Raw genomic sequence first — 17,734 nt, 5'->3', positions numbered from 1 at the left:
AGAAAAACCATAGAATATTAGTGAAGAAAAAGGTAAGACTGGAGACAGTCTGGAGATTGTCCCAATAACTAGGGTAAGAGGGAATGATGGCCTAACTCAAGACCGTGTACTGATGTGAAAAGGGATTGATAAATTGGAATGATATTAAGGAAGAAGAAGTTGTAACAGGATTTGATATATAGGTATAAGAATTTAAAAAGGAAGAAATTGTTCTCCAGGTTTTTTGTACCATGTCTTTTTTTTTTTTTTTTTTAACATAGTCTATAAAACCTAAGTGCTAATGGTGGTTAAACATCCTATGATGTCACCCAAGGCAGCTATGTGGCCTTCACTAGCTGTTTATATTGATGGGCTAACAATACTAGTAGGGAGAAATAAAACTTCCTGTCCAATTAATAGATATTTTCTATTACTCTAAGAAAGTGGAATGTGCAGCATTATATACAAGATGTTGGATAAAAAAATAGTGGCCAAGATGGAGGCCTAGACAGACACACTGCATCTCCCTCCACAGCTAAGAAGGAATACAACTACATTACCTCAAAACTAGAGACAACCAGAAGTTCCAGAAAATCAAGCAGTATGTAGGTTCAACAAAGCTATAAAGAAGAAATACTCATCCAGACAGGTAGGAGGGGTGGAGCCGGCACAGAGAGGATGTGGTGTGGTGGCGGTGGCAGCAGCAGAGGTGGCAGGCCAGCAGAAAGTGCATTCACACATTTTAGAAAGTGGGGAGGGACACCTGGGAGCACTCTCAGCACCAGATCGGACCACACAACTCATGGTCCCAGCGCCAGGGAAAATAAAGCCTCATTGTGTTTGACCATGCAAACAAGTGGAGGTTGGGGTGGAGAAAGAAACTGCCAGTATCTCAGCAGAGTCTGCTTGTTTAAAGGGCCCCACGGTCCTAGAATGTCCGCAGACTCACCCACCCTGGGAACGATGGCCAGGGCAACAACTAGAGGGGTGCCAGTCCCATATGGAAGTGGGAGAAGTTCCTGGAAAAGGGGCAAGTGCTGAGCAAGCAGCATTGTTCTCTCAGACCCGTCCCCCCAACACAGCACCACAATGTGGTGAAATGGGTTGCCCTGTACTGATGAATACCTAAGGCTCCACCTCTTACAATGTAACAGGTGTGACAGCTCTACCTAAGATACAGAGGCAAGCAAACATAGGAACCTGTCAAAATGAGGAGGCAGAGAGGTATGACCCAAAAGAGGGAACAGATCAAGGTTCTAGTGGGAAAACTAAGTGACAAGGATACAGCCAACGTCACAGATGAGGAGATAGCTAACCTAACAGATTCAGAGTTCAAAACACTGGTAATAAAGATGGTCACAGGCTTGATAGATATGCTTAAGTATGGCAGATGCATAAGGGAAAAAGTAAAGGCTATGCTAAATGAAATGAAGGAAGAACCACACAAAACCAATGGTGAAGGGAAGGAAACCGAGGTTTAAATCAATGATTTGGAACATAAGGAAGAAATAAACAGTCAACCAGTAGAGAATGAGGAAACAAGAATTGGAAAAAAATGAGAGGCTTAGGAACCTCTGGGACAATTTTAAACATACCAACATCTAAATCATAAAGGTGTGAAAAGGAGAAGAGGAAGAGCAAGAAATTGAAAGCTTAAGTGAAAAAATAATGAAGAAAAACTTCCCAAATTTGACAAAGGAAAAACACATACAAGTCCAGGAATCACAGAGAGTCCTAAACAAGGAGGACCACACCAAGACACATCATAATTAAAATGCCAAAGTTTCAAGATAAACAGAGAATCTTAAAAGCAGCAAGAGAAAAGCAGAGAGTTACTTACACAGGGATACTTATAAGACTGTCAGCTTATTCCTCAAAAGAAACTTTGCAGACAAGAAGGGACTGGCAAGAAGTATTCAATGTGATGAAAAGCAAGGACCTACAACCAAGATTACTCTATCCAGCACAGCTGTCATTTAGAATGGAAGGGCAGATAGAGTACTTCCCAGACAAAGTAAAGCTAAAGGAGTTCATCATCACCACGCCATTATTATATGAAATGTCAAAGGGAGTTACTTAAGAAAAAGAAGATCAAAATTATGAACATTAAAATGACAACAAACTCACAGCTATCAACAACTGAATCTAAAAATTAAAAACAAAATTCAACCAAGCAAACAAGAATAGGAACAGAATCATAGGTATGGGGATCATTTGGCACATTATCAGCTGGGAGGGGGAAGGGGAGAAATAGGGAAATGGTGCAGAAATTAAGAAGCATAATTGGTTGGTACAAAATAGACAGGGGGAAGTTAAGAATAATATAGGAAAGGGTGAAGCCAAAGAACTTATATGCACAACCCATGAATGTGAACTAAGGGGGGTGGGATTGCTAGAGGGAAAGGGGGTACTGGGCAGAAGGGAGCAAAGGGGAAAAAAGTGGGACTACTGTAACAACATAATCAATAAATATAGTTAAATAATAAATAAGTAAAAAAATCTTTTTAAAAAAAATACTGAGAAAGGTAAGAACAATAACTGAAGTTATTCCTCATATAAATTAGTAGTTAATAAACCAGCCATAAATGTATCTATGAAAATGCTGTTTCTTAAGTTAGTGTTCCTGTTTCTGCTTAAAACGAAAGATGTTTCTATTATTACTATTCCATATGAGTTTACATCCCATGATTCTTCCTTTAAACCTACAGTTCAAACTTCAAATCTAATCATAAGCTCTTATGATTCTATCCTCCAAAATCTGAGAATAGATTAAAATTCTTTTCTTATTTGCATCAAATTTATTTATTTCTCAATATAATTCTGATTTAATATTCCTTTCTTGAATTATTAATTCTTATGAGGCTCTGGATAATCTTATCCAATTTTGTCTTTCTTATTGTACTAAAAGTTCTTTTTTTAATTATACCTTCTGATTATGCTATTACAGTTGTCCCAATTTTTTCCCCCTTTGTCTCCCTCCACCCAGCACCCTTTTCTCCCTCAGGTAATCCCCACACCATTGTTCATGTCCATGGGCCATTCTAAGAAATTCATTGGCTACTCTATTTCCTATACTATTTTACATCCCCATGGCTATTCTGTAACTACCTATTTGTAGTTCTTAATCCCCTCAACTCCTCACCCATTCCCCCACAGCCCCTCCCATCTGTCAATCAAAACACTCTCTGTATCCATCATTCTGTCTCTGTTCTTCTTGTTTGCTTAGTTTGTTTTTTTATATTCAGTTGTTGATAGATATATACTTATTGCCATTTTATTCATAGTTTTGATCTTCTTTTCTTAAATAAATCCCTTTAACATTTCATTTAATAATGGTTTGGTGATGATGAACTCCTTTAGCTTTTTCTGTCTGGAAAGTTTTTTATCCAGCCTTTGATTCTAAATGATATCTTTGCTGGGTAGAGCAATCTTGACTGTAGGTCCTTGCTATTCATGACTGAATATTTCTTGACAATCCCTCTAGCCTGCAAGGTTTCTTTTGAGAAACCAACTGACAGTCTTATGGGAAATCCCCTGTAGGTAGCTAACTTCTTTTCTCTTGATGCTTTTAATATTCTCTCTTTATCTTTAACCTTTGGCATTTTTAATTATGATGTCTCTTAGAGTGGGCCTCTTTGCTTCTGTCTTATTTTGGACTCTCTGTGCTTCCTGGCCTTGCATGTCTATTTCCTTTACCAAATTAAGGAAGTTTTCTTTCATTATTTTTTCAAATAGATTTCCAATTTCTTGCTCTTTCTCTTCTCCTTCTGGCACCCCTGTGATGCTAATGATGGAAAGCTGGAGTTGTCCCAGAGGCTGCTTATACTATCCTTGTTTTTTGGGATTCTGTTTTCTTCTTCTTTTTCTGATCGGTTGTTTTCTGCTTCCTTATGTTCCAAAGCATTCATTTATTCTCAGCTGCATACATTCTACTGTTGTTTCCCTATAAATTGTTCTTTATTTCAATTAGTGAATCCTTCATTTCTGACTGGATCTTTTTTTATGCTGCTGAGGTCCTCACTAAGTTTCTTGAGCATCCTTATGAACAATGTTTTGAACTCTGCATCTCATAGATTGCTTACCTCCATTTCATTTAGCTCTTTTCCTGCAGTTTTGATCTGTTCTTTAATTTGAGCCATATTTCTTTGTTTCCTCATTTTGGCACCCTCTCTATGTTTGTTTCTATGTGTTAGGTAGGGCTGCTATAACATCCTGTCTTGGTAGCAAGGCCTAAAGTAGTAGGTGTCCTGTAAGGGTCAGTGGCACAACCTCCTGTATCACCCAAGCTAGGTACTCAAGGTGCACCCTTCGTGTGGGCTAAGTACACCCCCCTCTTGTAGTTGGGTGTCGATTGCTGTTGGCAGGTCAATGGAAGGGATTACCCAGATCAGTGAGTGCAAGAATTTACTGTGACCACTGACCACCAACCTTTGCCCTTCATGGAAGACTAGCTGTGCAGGACCAGGTAGTGGTGCTCTGATGTGGTCTGTAGCTGTTCACTGGGTGTGCAGGCTCTAGGGATTCCTGGGTGGTGCAGGCCAAAGTCAGCACCCACCTTTGTTCTGCCCAGGGCTACCCTGCATCAGCTATAAAGTAATCTGAGATGGCTGCTGCTTGTGCTGGGCTTGGAGATTCCCAGGTGAAGCCAAGCTCTGAATCTAGACTGGCTGCTGCTAGAGCTAGGCCTGTGGCCACTTAGCAAGAGGTACTGGAGCTAGGGGCTCACTAAGGCCATCTGTTGCTTATTTAATAAGATTTAGGAAGTTGTGAAGCATGATCCAAGACAAGCCACTCATATGGAAAGTCACAGTTAACAGTTTGGGTGAGCCTGTAAGTTGGATGGGAGGAGTATCAGGGGATCTACAGGGCATGGCAAACAGTGTTAGCTAGGTTGATGGAGACTCACATATGGCACTCATCTGTCAGCTCTGTGAGGGGAGGGTTCAGAAAAGGGACAATGGCCTCTGCCTGCCTTTACTGTCTTGGTGAAAGTTGTCCCTCACCTCTTTCCCTAATGCCAGACACTTCAGTTCCTCCCTATATGCCACTGGTGACTTTCAAGCTGCTACTGGGTGCTAGAGATCAGAGGGAGTGAGTCTGAGCAAGTCTGTGTGTGGGTTCTTTAAGAGGAACTGCTTGGGAATCAAGAAGTGTCTTCTACTGACTCAATCTCCACTGGTTTTTACAACCAGAAGCCATGGAGACTTATCTTCCTGGCACTAGAACCATGGGCTGGGGAGCCTCATGTGAGGCTGGGACTCACTCCCAAGATATCCTTCCCAAATTTTTATCCACCACATGTGAATGTGGAACCAGCCCATTCCACATCTCCATCCCTCTGTGTGGGTGTGGTTTCTTTAATTCTGTAGTTGTCAGACTTTCATTCCACTTGATTTCTGATGGTTCTGAGTGTTCTATATTTTAGTTGTAATTTCGATGAGGTTGTACAAGGAGGCAAACAATGTTTACTATGCCTCCGTCTTGACTGGAAGTCTGCATGAAATTTTTATATAAAGTATAGTTCCCTATTAAGATATTTCTCAGCCAAAGACAAATGTAAGTAAATTTGAATATGTTCAAAGTATCATCTAGCTTGCTTTTTACTATGTCAACATGAGACCAGAAAAAGATAAAAGAAAACAATACAAAAAATAAAAATAAAAAGACTGTGCCTTGAACATACAGAGAGGAATAACAGTGAAAATCCAAATATATCACTCTGTTAAGTCTCAAATGAAAGTAACATAGACTTCTGAGAAGATATGAATGCCATGGGGTACTAAAAATATCATATGTAACAAGAAAGAAGGTGAGGTAAGGGGGTTGGTCATAAAAAAAAAAAAAATTACCACATAGCAATCTAGGCTACATTTTACTCAAGGGAACTGTATTTTTTCACAGCTCCTTGTCTGAATGGTGAAAAGTTTAAATCCAGTAAATGCATGTTGATAGGGTTGATCTGGGAAAAACAATATCCTAATATTTCATCCCTTGGCTACAGCGTAGAAAATACATGGCCAACCCAGAAAATTCTCTAGCCATAACAATAAAACTGCACAATATACACAAGGAGTTTTTTAAGTTCCTCTGCTAGTGTTCATTGACTCTATATCCCTAAAGATAAAGTTTAAGTTTTTGAGATGAAACTAAAAAAAAAAAAAAAAAATTTAGAGTGGTTAGAAGTTATTCAGTTACCAACCTTGATCTAGCATCCTACCTTGGATGAATAAGGCCCCCTGTGAATGTTACCTTATGTGGAAAAAGCATCTCTGCAGATATGATTAAGTTCAAGTTTTTGAGATAGGAAGATGATACTGGATTACCCTAGTAGGCCCTAAATGCCATTATGAGTCGTCGTCGTCGGCAGCCGTCCGTCTCGAGAGACGATGGTGTAGCTTCTTAAGAGTCTATCTGCACCGCCGAGAATGGCTGTGCAGTCCAACTCGGGAGTGACACGGTATCTGTCTCCTCCCGTGTTGAATCGACATCTTACGATGACGCTGGAGTGTCCTCTCCAGTGAAGCTGAAGCTACAGAGCCTGGGCAGGGTGATATGGAGGGTCTGCTGTTGCCCATGCAGCAGACCCCCCCTCTCTTCGCAGCTGAAGGGTCCAAGGGAAAGACGGAGTCAATACAGCTTGGCTTCGGGTGCGCCGCAGGAGTTGCCGGTGTTGACTACAACGTCAAACCACCTTAGGGATTCCGGCTCCGGATTTTCTGTCGGGGTTTACTCCCTTAGCCTTTCCCCTGAAGAGGTATGCCGCAAGGCAGCGGAGGTTTTTTGGAGTCAGAGTTTTCCTTCTCTGATGTGCCCTGACTGGAAGATCGAACCAGCGACACTTAGCTCGCAGGCCGACGCTCGATCCACTGAGCCAAACCAGCCAGGGGAGCCATTATGAGTAACCTTATAGAAAAAGGCAAGAGGAGATTTAATACAGAAGAGGAAAAGGTAATGATGAGACCACAGAGACAGATAATGCAGTGATGTGGTCACAAGCCAAGGAACTCTCGAGTCACCAGAACCTGGAAAGGGCAAGGAACAGATTCTCCCTTAGAGCCCCCAGAGATAAATGGCCTTTCAACATCTTGATTTCACCCCTAGTGATACTGATTTTGGACTTCTGGCCTACAGAAGTGTGAAATGATAACTTTTTCCTGTTTTAAAACACCAAGTTTGCAGTAATTTATTACAGAAGCCACAGGAAGCTAATACAGACACCTTGGGTATAGTAGGGGGTGGTGAGATAGTGAAAGTTCTCCTCACTCAGTTCAGCAGTTCTACATGATGAGCTCACAGCCTTGGGCATGCAATCTCATAAAAGAGGCTGAGCTTTAAATGCTTTAACTGAAGACAGCTAAGCACAGGCATTCTCCTGGGTACCCTTACATCAAAGGAAATTCAATCGTCTGTGGAATCAAAACAGCCTAGCCCCACTCAGTGAGAGAGTTAGGTGATGTGTGAGAGGCTACATCCCTTTCCATGCATTTACTGCTGCCAGCTGTGACTGGAACCATTTCTGGTCACATGTCAGTTTGTATGACCCACCTATAGGGAGAAATTAGAGGCCAAGTGTGGCATAATGGGAAGGCTTCTTGAGAAGGTGCTCTTCTCTCAGGCCCAGGATCATAAGCGATGTGACTTTGGGCAAGTTGCTAACCTACTTCACAACAGTGTCATAGGGCAGCTTTGCAATTAATTTGTAGATGCCCTTTGGCCCACAGAAAATCCATTCATCCTGTGAGATTTGTATCTCCCACAGCTACTGATTTGCATACGGTGAAGCTCTGCCAAGGAAACAAGCATCTGCCTGCAGTAAGTACACACATGCAGTTCTGTCATAAACACAGATTCCCTGCAAGATCCAAACAGAAATGAAAGGAAGGAAGAAGGAGACAATTACATTTGTTTTGGTCCCATTGACTAAGTTCTATTTGACATGTTCTGATTTCATTTAGCAAACGAGTATATTGGTAAACATTTCTTTCTTTGGACACTGTGAGGCTGTGTCAAATTGTGTTCAAAAGTTTTTGGATCCTCAGGTAAAGGGCACTGTTAAATCCAGGAAACTATTATGTGAGAGAGACAGCCTTTTCCCCAAGTCTTAATAAAGAACTAAATATAAGCCCTATCAGAGTTCTAGTTCAGACACCAAATTGACCCCTCCGGGAGCTGGGAAAGTCTCAATCTCCTTGCCTTATATAGCAGTGGTAATAAAAGAGCATACACCAAGGATTAACTAAAGTTCACATACTGCCTTGAAGAGAAAAGTCTTGATTTAAGTGCTGAAAATTGATATTAGTGGAAAGGGAAAGACTGGAAAATGGCAAAAGATATGGAAAGTTACTGAAAGTTATAATGAGATATATAAATTGAAACAGGTCAAAGGGAAAGATGAGAGATCAGATGCAACAGTGTAGGAAGTAGGAAAAGTTGCCAAGAAAAATAAGAAGACTTCCTCCACCTGTGTTGGCTTGGGCATGCTCCTTGAGCCTTAAAGGGAAGCATATCCTTTAGGCAACAAAAGACTAGGAATTCCAAGTGGAGACTAGAGAGAAAACAGCAACAGAATACCAGGGATTGATGGGAGGAAAAGAGGACAAAGAACAAAGGTTAAGAGAGGAGCCAGAAGGTGATAAAACAATAGAGAATGAAATTTCTAGACTCTATGACAGGGGCTAGGAAAAGAGCCTTTTAGTCCCCAATTTATTGTACAGTCAAGAATTGTTACCTTGACTTTATGAAATCAGAGCTACCCATGCAATCAGCTCCCTGCTACAAAAACCAAACGGAGATATAGTCTAGCCTCTTGTATATGGCAAAAAGAAATATTCTACTCATATTCAGAATTCCCAACATAAAATAAATTGACCACCAAAGCTGTATTTGTACATAAAAAAGCAATTTGGCAGAATTTATTTAAAAAGTTGAAAACAATTAAACTGTTTTCCAGACTCCTATAATCAAGCAAATGGCAGGGGTTGTTTTTTGTTTGTTTTTATCTGTTTGTTTTTTAACCTAAATTACCTAAGCTTTACATAGATGTAGCTGACAATGAAGCCTACAATAGATAAACATTTTAAAATTTATCAAAATTGTTAGAGGCAAAGGTTATTTTGGCCTTATACAAAGACAGTTCCAAAAGCCATCTCACAGCGTCGTAAAAACCTTGGCCCAAATCCATTACATAATAGTTATATGTCTCTTGTGATGTGAGGTGTAATAGGGAATGGAGAGAGAAGCTGACAAAATTGGATGCTCTAATTTTCTCAGCACCTGTATTATCAAATGCCAGGTTATATGTCCACTTTGCAATGTTCTGTTTCTTCAGAAGTACTCAGTTTTTTTAGCCTCCAAATGTATGATCAAATGACATTGTTTTTGTAGCATTTTAAGATAAACATCTCATCTTTCCAAATAGCATCATTTATTTATTGGACAAAAGTATTGGATAACATCCAGTTAAGGAATAGGAAGCAGACCAGTTATTTCAATATAAAGAATTTATTAATTAAGTATTACAAAGCTGGAAACAAGGAGGTATCAGAGAGATAGTAGCAGCAGAAAGCAACCACTTCCCCTAGGCCTAGAAAACAGGACAAGATGTTCAGAAAATGAAACTTAGATCTGCATTGTTCTACATGGTAGCCACCAGTCACATTGGGCTTTTGAACATTTGAAATGTCACTAGTCTGAACTGAGATACACTGAAATTATAAAACATATACCAGATTTCCAAGACTAATTATGAAAAAAGAAAGGTAAAATATCTTAATAATAATTTTTGTGTTGATTACATGTTAATATTTTGGGCACATTGGGCTAACATATATTTAGTTCACCTATTTCTTTTTTTACTTTTATAATGTGATTACTAGAAAACTTAAAAATTTCTGACTTGTGTATTCTTTCTATTGTTCAGCGCCAGTGTATAGGCTTGGATGAAGGGGCCCGCTGGAGCTGAGGCTCAGTCTTTGGAGAAATGTGCTGCAGGGTGATGCTGGCATGTCTAAGCGAGAATGATGAGTCTGGTTCTTGCAGTGTGGATATCAGCAAATTGGAGCCAATTGCCACTGAATCAACTGACCCTGCCAGGGTGAAGAAATACTGCTGCAGTGATGCCAACGAGAGCAACAGAAAAACAGAAAAAGTCTTTTTCTTCCCCAGCATGCAGTTTCTTTCTGTTGCCCCCAATTGACAAAGCCTAGGTGGGATCCAACTCTAAGGGAGAAATGTGATTTGCAGGGTCCCAGCCCCAGCTGCACAGAGCAGAATATAGAAAGATGAGTTTGCAGCCATGAGAAAAAATTAAATGCTGCCATTTGTTAAAGCAGGGATGGATCTTGAGAATATCATGCTAGGTAAAGTAAGTCAGACAGAAAAAGTCAACAACCATGTGATTTCACTCTCATGTGACTATAAACTAAAAGCAACAAATGAACAAAAAAGACAAGCAAACAAACAAAAATCTGATAGACGCAGAAAACACTATGGTGGTTACTAGAAAGAAAAGGGGGGTGGAGGAGGAGTAAAGGGCAAAGAGGGTCAAATATACAATAATGGATTGAGATTTGACTTTGGGTGGTGGGCACATGATGCAATATACAGATGATGTATCATAGAATTGTACACTTGAGACCTCTATAATTCTTTATTAACCAATGTCACCCCAATACATTTATAAATAAATAGTTTGATGTTGAGAGGCAAATAGCTTAATAACCAGCACACAGAAAAAAAATTCATTGGCTGTCAGGCATGGTTTTAGATGTTAGGACATAACCATGAACCAAAAGACCCTGTCTTCATACAGCTTTCATTCTAAAAAGACAAGGCAGACAGTAAACAGACACATAAGCAGGATGACTTCAGAGAGTGATAAATGCTATGGAATTAGGAAAACAAAGTCATGGATTAGAAGGTGACGAGATGAGAGGGTGAGGTTGGATGCCACTTTAAATAATGATATCAGGAAATGCCTTTCTGAAATGACATTTGAAGTAGGGTCTGAATTGAGGAATTGAGAGGGCAGGGGGAGAAGGAAGAGGATGCATTCCAAGATGGAAGGGATGAAACATGCAAAATCTCTGAAAGAGGAATGACCTGGGATTATGGCTGAATCTTTTCAGGAGGAAAGATGGTAACAGATGATTGGGACTGGATTATGTAGGGTCCCTGAAAATCATGGTAATAATATGGATTTTAACTTAATTGCTATGGGAACCACTGTAGGATTTTAAGCAGAGAGTGATATGATTTGATTTACGTTTGTAAAAGGTCATTCTGGCTGCTGTGTAGTGGAATGTACTCTAGAGGGGCAAGCATATGAGGGAGACCAGGAAATTATTGCAATACCCAGGTAAAATATGATGATGCCAGTACTGTAGTTGAAGCAGTGGAAATGGTGAGAAGTGATTGTATTCAAATTTGGGTTAGAGATTGAGCCAACATTATTCATTAAGGTTGGGGTGATTTGTGTAACTCATTTGAGTAAATTTTTCAAATAGCTAACATAAATGACAAAATTCTTTTAAAATATCCTTGTTATTTTTCATGGAAATAATTCAAAATCATAGAAATTGTTTCTTGATCTTCTTCTATAGAAAATCCTAACTAAATTTACAAACTGTTATTTTGACTTGGGGTCTGGTTCTCCACTTCTGTCTGTCATCTGACCCATACTCGGTCAATTTCTTGAGTTCCTCAACTCCAATTGCTTTCACTTAATATGTTAAAGCTCTGCTTGTTTTGAGGCAAATCTTCACTTGAATGAAAGGTGATATTTCAGATAATCTAATCCACACATTGATTATACCATTTAAGTAGAAGCTGCACCTGCCTAGCCCAGGTCAACATCTGCTGCCCCAGTATGTCCATAAAGCTTGTATTTACTAAGGCCTTCATCTAACCAAAATCGTCCTTGCTTCTGAGACATCAGCCATATTTAGCTGCTGTAACCAACCAAGGTCAAAATCAACATGGTCCATACTTACTAAAGTCAAATAACCAACCAATCATTCAGAAAATCTTATGTATATATTATTTTGAGTCCCAATTTCTAGTCCTTGTCTATTTTTCAATGTTTCCAGCCAATTCATAAAGATTCTGGGGTTTTAAGAAACCAATAAATGACCTTCCTTTCTTTCTCTCCCAAAAATATGAGTGAGAGTTTGAACTAGAAATCAAGTTATCATTTACTGATGGATTTAAACTAGAAACTGTGGCTTGGATTTAAATCCAAATGACTTTTTTAATATATCCTTCTGAACTGAATGAAACCCACCAAACTACAAACCTATTGCTTTCAATGGAATGGTGAAGGTGGAAATCAAATTAAAAAGGGATGAAAAGCAAACAGGAAGTGAAAAAGTAGAGATAGAAAATAAGACTTGATAAATTGCAAAGGTGAGCAATGAAGAGACATGGAAAAATGGAGTAGTTACTGATAGAGATGTCAGGTCAATGGAAGATTCTATGAGGCAGGACCAAAATAACTGGAATTTATAAGAAACTGTGCATTTATTCTTATATATTTAAACTTCAGTAACCTTCAAAGTACTCTCCATTTGATGCAATACACCTCTTGAGACATTTTTTCCACTGCTCAAAACAGTTTTTGCACTCATAGATTTTGGTGCCTTTTAGTGCTTCAGCCGTTTTTTGTTTCACCTCTTCCACAACAGCAAAATGTTTCCCTTTGTGGGCTTTTTTCATAAGGGAAACAAAAAAGAAAGGAGCTTGAGGTAAGATCAGGTGAATAGAGAGGGTGGAGCACTGGGGTCATGCCATTTTTGGTCAAAAACTGCTGAACATTCAGCTTAGTGTGGGCAGGTGTGCTCATAAATCACCCATCATGAAATGGGCAAACATGTTCAAAGAGCCTTCAAAAAAATTCACTGAAGCTGAACATAGCCTCTCACAACAATGCCAGCTGGTACACTGATACGGATGGGCTCCTAGAACACTCACCTAGTCAGGGGAAGCCTATACTGCAAGGGGCCTGCCCTCCAGAGGATAACACTGGGTTTGTTTGTTTGTTTGTTTGGGGTCCTTCCTTATATTTTAAGACAGAAAGTAGCGGGACAAGTTTATGTATGCCTAGGAATAACCAAGGAACTAGAGAGAAACTGAGGATGTCAGAAAATAAATGTATATTGGAAAAGGCGATTCAGAGTCAGTGGATGGGATTCAGAGTGCCAGTAGAGAGACTGACTTCCACAGTAACAGGTGGAAACATAGCAGAGATGGGGGCAAATGAACTTAGGGTTTTAGATTTAGTTTTAGGCAGATGGAGTTTTCATTCTATGTTTTCTATTTTCTGAATGAAAAATGAAATGAGGCATTCAGCTAAGAATGAGAGTGGGAGGTGTGAAAAGAGAGAACATTTCAAATTAAAATCTCGCTGGGAAGCAGTTACTGAGAGAAGAATTTCTGAGTAGTGCTGAAGGTCCAATTGAAGTGTGTGGTAATTTAAAGCCCAGCTATGTAACTTGCTCCAGCAATATTCAGATGATTAGGGATATCCAAGGAGAAGCTGGATATGTGATACCAAGTAAATATAGATTATCAAAGGATCCAGATGGAAGAGAAACAGAGAGCCAGAGGAGTCAAAGACATTTGCAAGAACTGATTGTTCCTTCTTTCAGCAATAATCATCAAAATTCTAATATATGTCAGGAACTAGTCAAAAATACCCAAATGAGATAGAAAGCTGTAGGTGCAGGCCAGTATCTGGGGGTTCGACCAGAACTAGGTGCAGATTTTTTCTTTAACCCATTTTTTTCCTTTTCCTTTTCATTCTTAGAAAAAGGGGGGATGGTAACATATATTTAGTACTTATCAGGTACACTACTAGGCTCTTTTTTTAAAAAATTACCATATTCTTCTTATATCAATGCTATTGAGGAAATCGCTATTATTAGCCTCATTCCTGCAGAGGAAGAAGAAGAATACAAAGATATTAAGCACTTATGCAGATAACCACACCACATTCTGAACTACTGGCTATAGAGCCCACAGGTTAAGTCTTCATCACTTGGGGGAAAAAATAATATTTTCTATTAAAATATTTAAATTTTCTGACTTTCATTTTAACACAAAAGCAACTTGTCTTATATTTGAATATCCTTTTGAAAGAAGTAAACACTTCAACCTGTGTTATAAAACTGAGCAAAATTATTAGTCCAAATTATCTAACTTTACAAATTGAACAGCCTTGCCTATCCAAGTAATTGTTTAAAAACACTCTTGTGATATATGCTGAAGAAAATATTTATACTTCGCCTAACATTTTCTACTCAAGAGAGACAATGTGAATTTCTAAATTGGGGCCTGGAAAATAAACAGAAGTTTTCCTCCTTAACTCCTTTTCCTTCCTTCCTTATTAATCAAAGCCAAGATAATTGTTCTGCCCTAGGAAATATCCAATGACTAACAGATACTATTGTTTATTATTTCCTATGTAAAACAAGACTTAAAGAGGCACCCCATCCTATTCATCAAAAATCACAAAATTATCAAGGAATGAGACAACTCATACTTTAAAACAAGCTCTGTGTGCGGGTAAAGGTCATTCACATTCTTAATGCAAAAAGCTTGACAGGGAGAGGGCAGGGTTCCCTTATTCCCTTGTTATCGAGAAAAACAAATGATATTTAAAGTTGAATCATGCAAAAGTCCCTTTGACTTGTTATATTTTTCAAGACTACATTTTATTTGAACATAATCAACTATTACTATCTGAAAAGACAAATTCAGGTTAGACAAACATAAAATAAACCATGCTTCCTGAACAGCAAAACTGATTGGTCATGCACGACATTTAGCCAGGTTTGGTAATAGCTATCATTTGTTGAGAATTTACTACATTCTAAGCCAGAGGTTCTTAATCTTGGTTACACATTGAAATCACTGTAGACACTTTTTAAACTTTTTATCTTGAATTTATTTTAGACTCAGTTGCAAAAAATAGTACAGAGAGTGCTCATATATCTCCCCTGCTTCTTATAACATTAGCCTCTTACACAGTACAATTATCAAAACAAAGAAATTAACACTGGTACAATACTATTAACTAAATTACAGACCCTATTAGAATTTTACCAATAGTCCCACTAGTCCTTTCTTCATCTGAAGTTGCATTTAATTGGTATTTCTTCTTATTGTTGTCGAATCAATGATATTTCCTCAATCTCCCCTTATCTTTCATAACCTTAATCCTTTTGGAGAGTACTAAACAGTTATTTTAGGGAATATTCTTCAATTCAGTTTTGATGTTTTCTCATGATCAGAATGAAGAAATCCATTTTGGTAAAAATACCATAGAAGTGATGTACTCTTTTCAATACATTATATCAAGAGGTTTATATTATCAATGCCTTATTCTGGTGATACTAACTTTCATAACTTGGTTGAAGTCCAATTTTCTGTGTTTCTCCATTGTAAAGTTGTTATTTTTTCCCTTAATGGTTAATAAATATCTTGATACTTTGAAACTGTGCCAATCCTGTTTCTCCTCAAACTTTTACCCACTAATCTGTGGGTGTTTGTCTGATAATGAGTTTCTATTTGTCTATTTCCCTGTACATCTATTAATTGGAATTCCACCTGAGGAGTTTTTTTTAAATACTAATACCTAGGCCCCACCACAGGCAAATGAGATAAAAATTTACTAAGCATATTATCTCTTATTCACACAATATGACTAGAAATTGATATTTGGAATGGTACAATAACTTAAGTTTTTATATATATGGTAAGTTGTGAAGGCAGGACAAACTCAGAGCCATGCTCTTTCCTCTGTCCCATCTTCCCCCCTTTTATGTACAACTCACTGTTCCTGGTGTCAAAAGTTGCCCTATTTAAAACTAAGTCTTGCCTTGCCAAGGTGGCTCAGATGATAGGACCGACGTCCTATACATCAAAAGGTTGTGAGTTCAACATTCAATCCCCAGTCAGGACACATACCTAGCTTTTAGATATGATCCCCAATCAGGGCATATATGGGAGGCAACTGATCTCTCTCTCTCTCTCTCTCTTTCTCTCTCTCTCAAATCAATAAGCACACTCTTGGGCAAGAATTTTTAAAAATTAAAAAACAAAAACAATTATTTCTACTAACTGCAACTATCTGTAATTGTAGCCTAGATTTGTCTTTTGACATCTACCTTCCTAGAGAGTGAAAAACAGAGATGCCAAGTCTTATTTGTCTTTACCTAGGGAATGAATTGTTGCAGAACAATATGTTAGTGAAAGAAAAGAGCATATCATATACACATTAAATCATTTATGTATTTAAACTAACAGTCAACCTTTTTAAAGAAATATAATCCAAGTGTTCCTTGAGGGAGTTAAACTCATAAGTCTTTGAAATATTGAAATGTATGCACACACATAGTGGTTAAGAGCTGAAGCCAGGTAGACTTGAGTTAGAGTCCAGCAAACCACTCAATTACCTTGAATATGTTTTTTAAATATCTTTATAATTTAATTGCCTAATTGCTAAAATGCAAATATTAATACCAATTACACAGACTTATCATGATGTTTCAATGAGCTCTCAGCACAGAGGTGCGAGAAATCAATAACTATGACCTTTAAAAACAAAATAAAACAAAAACCAACCAGAAACAAAACCCTGTAACTAAAATGCCTAACACCTGACAAGAGTGTTTTTAAGTGAATATTTTGGGGAAAAAGACGTAATTTTGGAGGTTGTTGTGGGCATATAGCAGGTGTGGGAACTGCCAGAGGGTTTGGGTGCATAAGGACTCACGGAGAAAGGGATGAAGGAAATGGGGAGTGTGCACTATCATCCTGCCTGATTTCTCTTGTGGAGGCAGCCATCAAGCATAGAGCTAGAGCCAAAGATGGGCCAGCCAAACAGTTGCTTCAGATGCCAATCTATAATGACAGGCAACTAAAACATCACATAAAATGTAAACAGAAAAATTTCTCCAGAATGTCTTCAGGAAGGATATTGTATGTGCAATTGGAATAAAAAAAAATTGTCTATTTCATTTATTTCCATATCCCCAATGCCTAGAGCACTGCCTAGATATAGTAACTGTTTAATAGAGGTTTTAGATTACTAGATAAATGAATATATAAATGAATTCAAAAGACCAGATTTAGAAGCTTAGCTACTAAAAAAGAAGATATGTCGCATTACATATAGGTCTTCTCTCATGCTAAGAAGGGTAAACAAATCAGGGGGCAGCACTCATTGTTCTTAGATCTATATAAAGAAGCCAAGGGCCCACCTACCAGCTGCTCTCCTTGTCTTCTCCTTCATTATGGCCAACATCTCTAAACACTTTTTGAATGAATAAAGAATAATAATTTTTAAAAGGACGTAAAACTATAAACTTACTCAGGAAATCTAAAAATCTGTTTGACCTTGGTTATATGTCATTTGACGTGGCTATATGCTTGCCCAACTATGAAAATGTGAAATAAGGTGCCTGTGACAAAGATAGGAAGTCACTTTTCTTCTTTCCCTGCTTAATAAGAGAACACCTGGAAGTGTGCCTAGCTAAAGATATTTCCCAACAACATCTGTAAATAGAAGCGGCCACTGAGACTTAAGACCTCCAGGTAAACGGTGCTGCCCCCTCCCCTTCTTATTCCTGCCTAGAATGAAGATACGATGTCTGGAGCTCCAGAAGTCATCTCGTGATTTTAAGGATGGTGAACAGAAAGATATAATGAGACTGGGTCTCTCATGATTTTCTGGAGCTGATAAACCAGTGTCTATTTC

The sequence above is a fragment of the Furipterus horrens genome, unplaced genomic scaffold (genome assembly GCF_987537825.1).
Source record: "Furipterus horrens unplaced genomic scaffold, mFurHor1.1.pri manual_scaffold_12, whole genome shotgun sequence".
Lineage (NCBI taxonomy): Eukaryota > Metazoa > Chordata > Mammalia > Chiroptera > Furipteridae > Furipterus > Furipterus horrens.
The sequence above is the reverse complement of the archived record's forward strand: the minus strand, read 5'-3'. Positions refer to the sequence as shown.